At 37.5% G+C, this 12,769-nt stretch overlaps 1 protein-coding gene across 14 annotated transcripts in view; it reads right to left on the bottom strand.

The window, feature by feature from the left end:
- Positions 1-12,769, bottom strand: part of LOC102237776 (receptor-type tyrosine-protein phosphatase S-like) — a 247,605-nt gene that overhangs the window by 186,631 nt on the left and 48,205 nt on the right. For all 14 annotated transcript variants that reach the window (XM_023339507.1, XM_023339510.1, XM_023339512.1 and 11 more), the window contains exon 2: positions 9,364-9,445. The gene's annotated coding sequence lies outside the window, so the exon portion shown is untranslated. The remainder of the gene's footprint in view (positions 1-9,363; positions 9,446-12,769) is intronic.

Below are 12,769 nucleotides of genomic sequence, written 5' to 3'. Positions count from 1 at the left end.
AAAGCTGTGTGAAGTCAAAATGAATATATATATATATATATATATATATATATATATATATATATAAGTGCATCTATCATGTTACAGCCACAACCTGTAATGCATATTATTAGGATTTTAAGTCATAGACCGGTAGTACTTGTTAAAGACAAAGTGTTTCTAATTTTTTTTTTTTTTTGCTCAATAAAAATCTGAATGTGTCCTGCATATGATCAGATCTGTTGCGTTAATACTTTGGGGAACTAACCTTTGCTGCCAGTATTTCAGGATATGGCTCTACCAGCTTTGTGCATCTAAACTATTATTGTTGACCTTTATCTTTGCAAATTAACTCAATATCTGTCAGGTTGGATGGCGAGTATATATGAACATCAATTTTACAAATTTGCCACACATTCTCCTTTAGATTTAGACCTAAACTTTGACTGAGCTATTCTTTGATCTAAACCAGCTCTGGCTGCATGTTCAGGGTTATGGACCTGCTGTAGGTTCAACTTCTGCCACAGTCTCACAGTCTTTTGCTGCTTCTGACAGTTTTTCCCCCAGGATTACCCTGATTTTATTTCCATCTATCTTTCCATCAAATCTCAGCATGAGCTAGACTCTAGCATGTAGCTGACTTCTTAAGGCAGTTGGCTGCTATGGATTGTTTTTAGAGGTATTAGAGCAGTAAGGGGTGAATACAAATGTGCAAAAGACTTTTCATATTTTTAATAGCAAAAATATATATATAAGTATATAAGACACCAATACACTTTGTGTATTGGCTGTGATTGTTAGAAAACTAATAAATGCGGAAGTATGTTTGTGAAGTATAACTTCCTTAAAAAATATTGTTTCATTGATACCATTTATATACAGTAGAGAGAGTTTTTTTAAAAAACATTTGGAAATTGATTTACGCCTTACTATGCCTTTTAATATAAAATGCATCCTATTACAAAGCTTGGATGGAGAGCTTGTAAATACACTTTGCCTCCGCAGATTCATGTACTTACTTGCCACTTTTCTTTGCCCTGATATCCATTTTTGAAACCATGTGAGACTAAAATAAAAAGGGCTGCTTCTGTCTGCATTGTCTTCCCGACTCCTTCGTTCATCTCTGTCACCCTTAGGGGGCTTTTGCACAATCACCTACGATAGCAGCGGGCCATTGCTCACCCTGTCCCTGGAGGCGACAACCCACTTACTGCCAGCTTGTGCTCAAATGGAGGACATTTCATCACCCCACTGAAAACACAATTAAAACCACGTGCATGAGCCAGCCGCCCTCCCCCCCAAAGAGCCACCCTGTGCCACAATTTTAGTGCCTGTGAGACAGCTTGACCCTCTCAGATATTTACCTTCACAACGACTGAGTATTTGTCAGCTGGAGTCACAAGATGTTAAGTGTTGTGAGTGTACGACCCAGGTAGAAAGAGATGAAGTGGGGCGCTGCTTAATGCTCCTCACTCCAGGAGACATCCTGCCTTGTAGCTTCGACAGTTTACTGATAAGTGACAGTCGTCCAGGCCAGGATATTTTTCTGTCTGCCCTGGGAAGCCAAAACGAAGAGCAGTTCAATGAGGCTTCTGGCAGCGGGTGCTTTTTTTTCTTTCCCAAGCACACACATACTGTAAACGCACTCACAGCATGCAGGAAGCGAGGAAGACTGACGGCTATTAGAGTGCAACGACGCTTACCCTTATCTTGCACCACGATAGAGATCTACAAAGAGCCTGGGAGAGATTATGAATTCATTACCTTGATACACAAGTGAGCACTACAACAGACAGGAGTTTGAGAATGGAGATAGGAGCTTGTTGGGTGCAGGAGGAGGATTGGGTATGGGAATGTGGTGAATACAACCTGCTGATAGGGGATGAATCTGTCTGCTCTCTCTGCTTTTTTTTTTTAGCAATGTAGAAGGACAAAAAAAAAACGTATTTCATGTGGTTGTACTTACAAACTTTCTAATAAAAACCTATCTCATAAAATTTTATCATTTTGTTTTCAGTAGTAAAGATTAGTATGATGACAAGGAGAGTGTCCAACCTGAATGACTCAGACTTCTATACCAAAATTACATTTTGGGCAGGTATTTTGGTAACACCTTTGCAATTGTTTTACGTTTTGAAATTCAACTACAGGAAGAAGTTCATCCACTCAACAAAGCAAGCAGTGAAGGTAAAGCTCAGTCATCCAATCTATTATTCATCACATATTGGTGTGGAAGTGTGTTAAGAGATTCATGTTCTTCAAATTTTTGAAGAAACAAAGATACCTTAGATATAGGTTTAAATCACAGTTATCAATAACAATATACTTAAGATCTATCCAGCATACTGTTTTTGTTGCAAACCCAAAGTATTTTCAGTCTTCTTTTTCAGCCTAAATGTGTGCGTGCGTGTGTGTTTTTAACCTGCTCACCCTCAGTATGAGGGAGTGATTTTCCCTCCAGCTTCACTGAACTCAGCTGACATTTGCAGGAGGAGAAAACACTAAAGTTAAATAAACCAATAGGATTTGGAGCGACAAAGATACAAACTGAGATGCTGGCACACGGAAGATTGAGTGTTTTTGCAATACTATGTCTTAGCTTGTGTCGCGTCTATCCTGTGGACTACTGTTTATAGATTTTGAATGGATTTTTCTAACATATGGAACATCCATTAAGCATGTCAGCGGTCAGTGTGGACTTTGCTGCATGAGTAAATGCTCCTTGTGGAGCAATAGGAATTATAGGGCTTTAATATTCTTCACATTTTGTCACGTTATTACTTTGGGGTATTTTATCAATTTTATTTTATTTTATAGACAAACACAACAGTAGTTGTGAATAAAATGGTGCATTGTTTTCACATTATTTAGCAAATACAAATCTAAATAGAGTTGAGGGTTTTATTCCAACTTTATTCTGATATCACTTGCTAGAAGAGTGCCAAAAGGAAAAGCTACAAAAAGCCCCTTTGCAGTTTGCCACAAATCATGTAGGGGGAATGTGTTATCTGTTTAGATGAGACCAAAACAGAACGTTCTGGCCTACATGCAGAGCACAGTGTGGTGCTCTGCACCAACAAACACTGGTTAACATCCTGCAAAAGCAGTCAAAATACAGACCTAAACCCAGTTGAGAATCTGTGGCGAGAGTTGAAAATTGATGTTCTTTGACACTTTCCATCCAAGACGAGTGAGTTTAAGCAGTTTTGCAAAGAAGAATTAACAAAAAGAGAAAAAAAAATCACTACCTAAGCCTGTCACAAACGTACTCAAAGAAACTGGTCCAGGGTTCTACAAAAGATTGACTCATAGAGCCCTGAATACAAATTCATCTTGGTTAGTTATTCATCTGTTCTTCTCTCTTCATGTCTCACAATTAGGCAAAGATTTTTTTCAAAAAGCTTTGTATGTTCCTGAATTTTCCTCCCTAAGTAAAATACCTTGTGTGATTTAACCAAGTCTGAAGTCTGAAATCAACAAAAAAGCAAAAAGCAAAAACCAACAACTCTGGTATTAACTATTAATAAAAAAAGTTTTGCTCTCTTAAAAAACATTTTTTCTGTCTGAAAAGTGACAGTGTGGCTCATACAAGTCTTTCCTGTACAGTGACCTTAAAAGAACTATGGTATGTAGTGTTTAACTTTTATGATGTGACTGTTCTCCATTTTTATCTTGCAATACCTCTTTACATCATCCTTTTGAGAAGTTGTTCCATGCATATTCTTCTGTATCTGTGCAGAGTGATTTATTTCAGAGCGCATTTCGGAGTGCTTCTAAAATTGTGTGTCCAAACTATATTCAGTGCATGTCATTGTACTCCCTATGCTCTAAGTGAATAACGTTAATCTAGGTTAACGCTGTATGCATGTGCATCTTTAAGCAAGCATGCGCATCTCAGTGTTGCAAAGAAAATGCATAAAAACCTGAAGAGGCATGGAGTGATGAGTGATGCCAGAGGTGGTTTTCTACCAACCTCTTCACTGGCTTGCTAGCTCCCTAATGGCCTCTTCAGTGGGCTGGCTGACCGACTTGCTGGCTCTCACTGGCTCAATCTTCCTTATTTGGTTGTGAAAGCCGGGGGATGATGGTGAGAAGGCAAAAGGGCTGAGGAAGCGGTGGTACTGTGTTTGCACGCAGGGTCAGGAGTTAGAGCACCCCTGTGCCATGGAGAAAAGACAGATTACTTAAAGACAGTTGTGGCGTAAGCGAGTTGTTGCTCCACAGCTGTCATCTGGATTAATCATGGCAGATTTCCCTCAGTCTGAGTAAGTGTGAGGAAGAGGAAGGACACCAGTAAATACTTGATGAACCCATTAAAAAAAAAAAGAGAGAGAGAAAATACAGGTACTTCTTAAACACCAGCACACTATGTTCTCTGCTTCCTCTCTGGCCCACTCTGAAGCCCCCATGAACGAGTGCTACAGAAAGGCATCAGAAAGGAAATTAAAAGCAACCATCCTTATAGCTTTGCTCTTGTCCACTTGAGTGCCTGCATGACTGCCTGTGTTTTCTGGGCAATGTTTATGCTGTGCCCTACCCAGGACAGAATAGATTCGCCCACACAGCATTGTGCTCTCAACCAGAACCTAAGTAACTCTGGCAAGCCTGAGCCACAGTACCATTCAATCCATCTCCTCTGGATTAGGCCCCATGGCCTGCGGGTAACACGGCAGTGACTGCATTAATAGATATAAGATAGCATCACTCTAACCCTCTTCAAAAATATCTCATCTCAAGTTTTTTCAGCAAAAGGCTACATCAGCAGGTTGTTTAATTTCATCCATCAGCTTTCTTGAAATATAATGTGAAAGTTTGACAAATCGTTGGAAAAACTTCACTGCTGAAATTTTGAATGTCTGAAATATAAATTCTTGTTTTGAAACTGCAACAAAATTCAGCTTGGATCTCTTCCAAATTACGGAGAGAAAAACATAAATCCCTGTAAACAACTCTTTAAACAAAGAAGCACATTTAGGATGCATCATGCTGCATGACTTTACAGCATCTCACACAGGAAAGTATATTAGCTAAAACATCTCACGTCCCAAATACCATGAAATTATATGCGCTGGCATAATCAAATTCATTACCAGAAAATCGGGGGTCACTTTACATTTTTTTAAATGCTGCTGCAAATAAATGGAGCGTGTATAATTGAATAATGCTAATTAATTCCCATTTTTCCTCCTCTCTTTTTAGGATGTATAGTAGGATTGCTTTTTTGTTCTCTAAGTAGTACAGGCATCACTATGGCTGCTCATCAGGCATATTACCTCCTCTCTCAGACCCCCAACGCCATGTTACGTAGAACACTGCTCTGAGAGAACACGCTGCCTCTTGATGCCAGCTATAAAGATTAGCAGAGCTTTGTTTAATTGTGCTGTTAACATCTTGGGAGCTACTTAAGAGCCGCTGCTATTTTTTCCCACAGAAACTGTCTTTAAAACTCAGTCAGCAGAGCAAAGGCCTTAAGGATTTGTTCAAGTGAGGGTACACCAAGAAAAGCTTGTCTTACCTCTGTCTCTCTAATTCTGAAGTGTTACATCAACAGACAGGCACCAAAGTGAAAGATATGTTAAATGTTATGCATGACGTGTAAAATAAAATATAAAAAGTGCTCCTCCAAACATTGAGCATGAAATGGAAAAAAAAAAGCTTAATTTTGACCGAGCTAAGAAAGCAGCCACGGGCTTCGTTAGCAGCTCCATGATTCCACTCTAACCCAATCAGACTGCAGTGTTTTGTAACTGTCAAACAAATGCTAATGACATTTTGCCCAATTTGAGGCTTATTTCCTCTTGAGATGGATGTCTCATTTTAAGGCACAATAAAAGCTGCAAATTACACCTGCTGGCAGTCTAACACGGGTGACCTTTTATCAGCACACCACCAAAGGGCTTTTAATGGCAGGTTTGTTTGCTAAAGACCCAAAGCAGCTCAACAAAGGTGAGGTCAAGCCTCTAGAACAGCAATAATCAACCTTTCACATTTTTGAGAGAAATTGTGAAATATATTATAACCGATAACAGACTCTGGCAACTTGAAATGTAGTAAGTGGCATTTAGGTCCCTATTATATAATTTTTTAATATTTCATCAAAAGTGGCAGTCTAGTTGACACATTTTTACATTAAATGTGCTTTATGTTTAGTCCACTTTAAATCACTATAGGGTTGTTACCGTCAATATATGTGTGCAGAAAACAGTTGTTTAAATAACTGATTGCTGCACATCTTTCATTAGACAGTTCAAACATTTTAAACTAATTATTATACTATCACAGCTTTGACATTGTTACATCTATACGTAGCATTTTCCAAATATGTATTGATTAAGACCAATTCAACAACTACAGAAGGTAAAGTCTACATGCAAGAAGAATGCAAAATACTTTTAGTGACAATATGTACTGTCTGAATGTTTATTTGACCTTTACAAAACACAACATACCAACCAAACAGAAATAACATTCAAACAATAAACCTGTTTACAATCTATTGGTCATTCTATGAAACAACTCTAGGTGGGTAGGTTTGCTGGAAAATGTACTGTAGTAAGAAGGGTGTTAATGAAGTAATACTCAAGAAGACTTAAAAAATGTATTTCCAAAAAGTTAGTCAAGTAGATATAACTAGTTACCACCCATCTCTGATGGCAGAACATTTGGATAAATTGTTCTGCCAGTTACTTTTAATATTATCAAAAATATTTTTCATCAGCAATTAAATGTAAGAAATGAATACCACCATGGTATTCATTTCATAGCAATGCCATAAGACTTTGAGAGAAATGGCTATATAATCTGTGCCTACTGTGAATTTTTCAAAAAATACCTATGGATAGACTTTATTGCTGTGCATTGATCTTTTTTGCTATGCGTTACAAAAAGTGTGTTACTTAAACTATGAATAGAAATATTGAGTACAGGTTGTAAAATTAACATTTTACAATGTTCCATGAAACAAACGTGACTTTTCCTTTATCTCTACAGTTAAAAAGGCAACTCGCTGACATATTTCTATGACTGTGGCTCAGTTTACCAAAAGCAGCTGTTAACCTAAGGCTTTAGGCCTCCAAAGATATGAAGCTTGGCACTGTGTGTGGATGAGACACAGAGGCGATGCCTGGACTTGTATCTGCTCTGACACTCATTTGCTCACATTCATTCGCAGTTTCTGCATGTCTGCTGCGACACCACTGGTGGCAATAATCAAGCGATGATATGGAAATGAGGACATGGCATGCGTGATGGCAGTGGTGTCAACTATAGCAAATGTTTCAGCTTGGAATAAAACCATCCACCGGGCTAGAGCTGTGGAGATGAAAATGTTTCACAACACTGTGGAGGTATTGCATATTGACATAGTGCTGTAATATCTGGATGAGGTTGAACCTACGCAGAGATCAGAGGGATCGTTGAGTAATAAAAAGTTTATGCCAGAATATGCAGCAAGTATTTACCAACAGAAATTGTTGGTATGCACTTATATATATATATATATATATATATATATATATATATATATATATACAAGTGTATAATATGGCATAATGAAGTAATAAACTTTGTATTTACAATGCCTCTCCACTCATCTCTGTGTAGATTCATACTAAGCAGCGATGAACTGTTTTGTGTGTGTGTGTATATATATATATATATATATATATATATGTATATATATATATATATATATATATATAAAATCTGAAAATATTGAACACTGATATGTGAGATTGCTGTTTCAGGTTTAATTTCTGTTGCCTTTTTGACTCTCCTTTCACAGCTGAATGTGCTGTATCAATATCCAAGGACATCCCTGAAAGAGGGATTGTGAGTACATAAACTACACACTTACCATTTAAAGCAGGAGTCAGTTTTATTTAAGGGACACTAGCTGGTTTCCAATCTCAAGAGGATTCGAAGTTTTGTATTTTATAGAAAAAATAATTAATCATTGTCAAGTAGAACCTTTCCAAAATAATTTAATAGAGCTGTGCACCAGCTTGGAGAAAATAAGAGAGAAATTGGGTGAGAGAGGCGAAAGCTCAGGGATCTGTATACATTATATGTCTAAACTGATGCATGATGGCTTCCTGATCAAAATATCGCCAATGCTGTTTGTGAAATTTGGAATTGCAGGAGGAGCTCATCAGTGCCAGCTTGCTGTGACAGGTAGATGATGGCCCTCTCTCAGTCTGAGCTCAGCTGTCAATTTCAATGGATGGGCTTTGTGGAGAGATGTGTGAAGGGATGTGTGAAAGAAGATGACAGTTCAGTGTGTGTCGTGTTGCGATCATCATTAGGAAGCAGAACACACACACACAAAAAAAGGTGGGCATGAAGGTAAATTTGAATCAAACTTCTAACTATGTTATCCTTTTGAAGCCATCTTTTTCTAAAGATGTTGGTGAGGAAGTTTGTTTAAGTATCTTTCAGATAAATGTGGTATTGTATTCTGTACTCTTTGATAAACAGAAGAGAATGTAAACTTAACAAAATGTGAAATGTCTCACATTGTTGCTCTTTTAAACCTGTTGCATGCAATGACCAAACCAAAGCTAAAATGACCAAGCTCAGGTCCATCTCAGTCAGACCTTCATGCCCAAAAATCACCTTTTAGATTTTTGGAAAAAGGTAGTGATAGGGAAACAAATTTCTTTACTGGAACAATTTATTATCATTTAATTTTGATGCTGGATTTTGAAAATAAATATGTGTCCCACTGAAACTGCTCAGTTTGGTTGACTTTACAGATTATGTTTCAGGACCATTTCTCTTCTTGCTACATACTTTAGTCAGATTATGAGTAAATGTAGAAACATCTTTTGTCACCTTTATGCAAACGCAATCCATCTGTACTGTTATATTAAGAACTAATTACATTAATCAGCAAACATATACAGGATTGATATAAAGATATTAAGAAATGTTTAACAGATAATTAAAACCTGCTGGGGTCGCACCTTTGAAGCTGTAGCACCTGACTGTGAGACACATTTTCCTCATCTTTATGCATTGATAATATGAATTCCTTTACAAAGCAGCTAATTACATTTTTCTTCAGAAAAGCTCTGGGTTATTTAATATTATATTATGCATATTTGACATAATGTAATATGCCACTGACAGACACTTAAAATAATTTTTCAATCATTATTTCTAATTCATATTTGCAATGCAAACTCAGAAAGTTGTGACAGAGAAGGAAAAAAAAATGAAGGAAAAAACAAAGCACAAAATTCACAGAGCTCTGTTCTCTAAAAAATAAGAGACACGACTCTGTGTCCACTGATGTGAAAATTGGTTGTTATGTAGAGTTTTACCAGAGAACAAAATAACAGCAAAATGGAAGGCGCTGTGAAATTTTTTTGTTGGCCCACTTACCACGGAGTTGTTTTCAAAATCTCTTTAGCCTCATATCTTCAGCTGCTTCAGTTGCTTCTTGTTTCTACTTTCTGGCTTGCACCTATAAAGTGGACAAAGACATGGCAGACAGAGGGGGGGAAAGAGAAATGAAAGAGAAACATTAATGAAAGAGATTACCAAATGAACTGCCTCCTCAAGTGCTAGGTGGGGGAATTCAACAAATGCAGAGATGATTTTCTCTCTCTCTCCCCATCCCCTGCCCTTTTTGACCAGAGGACGACAGTTCCCGGCTGAGGAGGCTTGCTGCTGATTGCCTGAGAGCTGTGGAGAGCAAATCTGCATGAAATCCCTCCTGGCCTCCATTCTTTCGTCTTTTTTTTCTCCTTTTAGATCATTTTCTCTTTCACATCTTTAATGAGCCTGGCCAGAATCTGTGTGTGGAAGCATGTAGGGGTGTGGGTGTGCGTATGGCTGAGTGCGAGTCGATACATGTTTTGATAATCACCCACCCGCTGCACTTGTAGACCAATAATGTAAAGACTGGGTTCATAGTGTTTGCCCTGTACTTCTGTAAGTTACTACACATCTGGAAGTTGAATGCTCGGTAAGGTCAGCATTCTCTTTCTCTTTTTTGAGTCTGTAGCTGTCCACTGGAGCACATCCGAAGGCAAAGGTTAGCTCAGCTTGTCTTTTCCTTGTGAAAAGTGTTTTTCAAAATAAAAATATGATTTTGTTTGACAGAGTGTACACTAAAAAATATCAATTTAAAATGAATGCTTTCTGTTTTAGCTTATGCTTTCAAAAATAGTTAAATGTTTTTGAAAAATTTACCATGTTTCCCAACTGATAGCTGACAAATCTGTCAGACGGTTCAGACAGACAAGATAAAATAGCTTTTATATTGATATTTGAATCTCCATGTGAAAAAAATTACAATGATGAAGAATTAAATTTTTTTAGTTTCCCTTTGGGATTAATAGAGTATTTTTTGGATTTGATTTTGACCCAAGGAGATAAAGAACTCAAAGATTCAAACTCCTCTTTTCAAGTGAAACTGAAGTTTGCATTTTAAAATTTAGTATCACAGGTAACAAAGTTAATGTAACTTAAAATCCATGGTGAGGTTTGCACAGTCAGTGATTATTTAGGGTGCCATCTACTATGTTGGTGTTTTCCCACTATGTTTTCTGAAGTCCACAGCTGACACATCCGTCTATAAGGACATTTAAGAGCATCATGCTTCCTTTTTCTGAAAAGGTTTATGAAAATATAAAAAATTTCCAGCAGGACTTGACTCCTGTCCATACTGTTAAAGGTATCAAAAGCCGATTCAATGACCATGGGGTTACCAAGCTTTATTGGCCAACAAACAGGCCTGATGTAACCACATAGAGAAACTATAGGTTATTGTCAAGAGAAAGATGAGACACCTGATCCAACAATGCCGATAACACAAAGGCTGCCATCAAAGCAATCTGTGTTTCCATTACACTATAGCAGTGCCATAGGCTCACATCCATGTCACACAGCACTGATGCAGTAGTTTAATCAAAAGGAGACCCACTAAATTTGCAGGCGCCTGAACTTTCTGTTAAGAAAATGTTTATCAATCTGATATAATACTCAGATTTTCTGGGAGGCTTAATTTTCATTATTTGTAAATCATAATTATCAAAATGACAAGAAAAATCTTGAAATATTTCTAAAATATTTAAAAATATGAGCTTAATTTTCTGAAATAAGTGCCAAAAATGTACAATTTTGTCACCGTATTCTGTTTGTGTTAAACACACAAAGAAAAAAAATCTGCAAAAAGTCATATGTAACCAAGAAACTGTTTACTATTTACAAAGCAATTCTACTCCCTCACAGTGAAAGTTATTAGCAGGTTTAGGTCTCACTGATGGCCTATTAAAATGTTTATTGTCACCAAGGTACAGCACAACTAGCATCAATCTAAAAGCATTGCTAAGACAATTGCTACCTTATTAGTAATAGAATAGATATTTCCTTTAGTGTTCTGTGGATAAAACTTGTGATCCACCCTCAGAGCATGTGCTTAGCGTGAAGCCACTCAGTCAATGAAGTGAGCTAAGCTTCCAACTTATTTTTGAAAGACACACTGATGGCAGTGGCTACTGATTTATTTCTCAATTTCCAAATGTCCTGGAAAACTCCAAGTAGAAAGAAGCTCATCTGTCAAAAATAAATAAATAATTAAATAAATAAATAAAAAAAAATGAAAATAAGGCCAGGTCCTCCTCATAAAATTTCTGACAGAGGTTTCAAAAGAAAGTCAAAAGAGTTGCCCAAGAGCTCATGAGCACTCACAGAGAGCTTCAGAAAAAACATGAAAGGTAATAAGTAGAGCTTTTCCCGTGTAAATAATAAATAATCTACTCAACTACAATGCAAACTCATCCCAAAACTCATCACAAAAGACTCCACTCCTGAAGAAACTGCATGTTAAATCATTTTCAAAATGATTTTCAAAATGATTTAATATATATAGAAGAAAATACTGTAGGATAAAATATCCTGTCAAATCTTGCAATAAATGCGTCATTTTGATGTCATGTTTAACAGTTCAGAGATAACAGCTTCCATTCACTCCTCTATGTCTGTGGCTGATGTTATTGACTTCTTTCCTTCCCACCTGCTATCTGCTGAACTGGGCACCGCCTGAAGATAACCCCCCTAAACTAGACTCTGTGGACATTATTACCTCAATGTCTGACCATGAACATGATCTTTTATTCTAACGGTCCACTGGGATCAAGCCGCTTCTTCCTGCAAAAGGTGTCACCAAACTAGCTGGCTGCTGTACAGTTCCCAGGTATACTGATCGCAGTAATAGGTGAAAAAAGATTACACGTTAAAGCCTGTATGGAAGCAAATGTGTAAGAACTTCATAAATATAAAGCTTCCATTTGTTTTATTTGGAGGAGAAGAAAAAGACAAAACACCCAGCCAATGTCTGCAATACTCCCACATGCCTGCTGCCAAGACGAGCGTGGAGAATTTGTTTAATGTACAGCATTTATTCACTGCACACACGCTGTTGCACTACCGCTTCCTCCATCACAGAAGACACTCCCTCTGCTGGGCAAGATGCCATTAATCAGTCGGAATGAAGGGTTAGCCAAATACCATGGAAGATAAACCATATTCTGTGTCAACATCTAAGAAGGTAGAAATCTTTTCTGGAGGCTTCCCAATAGCAGGTGTAAAGCACAGTGACCACGCTGAGTTGCCTTTTCTCCCCATACCAAAACAATGGTTAAGTTATTCTTTTTCCTCTCATGTGGAAAGCAGTTCTGGTTTGTTTTCTCATGACCCTGCAACACACTGGCATTGAATTTAGTCACCGTGCTGAGACAGATGGCCGAGCATCATGGTGCATGGCAAATTGGGAAATGAAAAC

Source organism: Xiphophorus maculatus, chromosome 9 (assembly GCF_002775205.1).
Source record: "Xiphophorus maculatus strain JP 163 A chromosome 9, X_maculatus-5.0-male, whole genome shotgun sequence".
Taxonomy (NCBI): Eukaryota; Metazoa; Chordata; class Actinopteri; order Cyprinodontiformes; family Poeciliidae; genus Xiphophorus; species Xiphophorus maculatus.
This window is presented reverse-complemented; position numbering and strand designations above follow the sequence as displayed.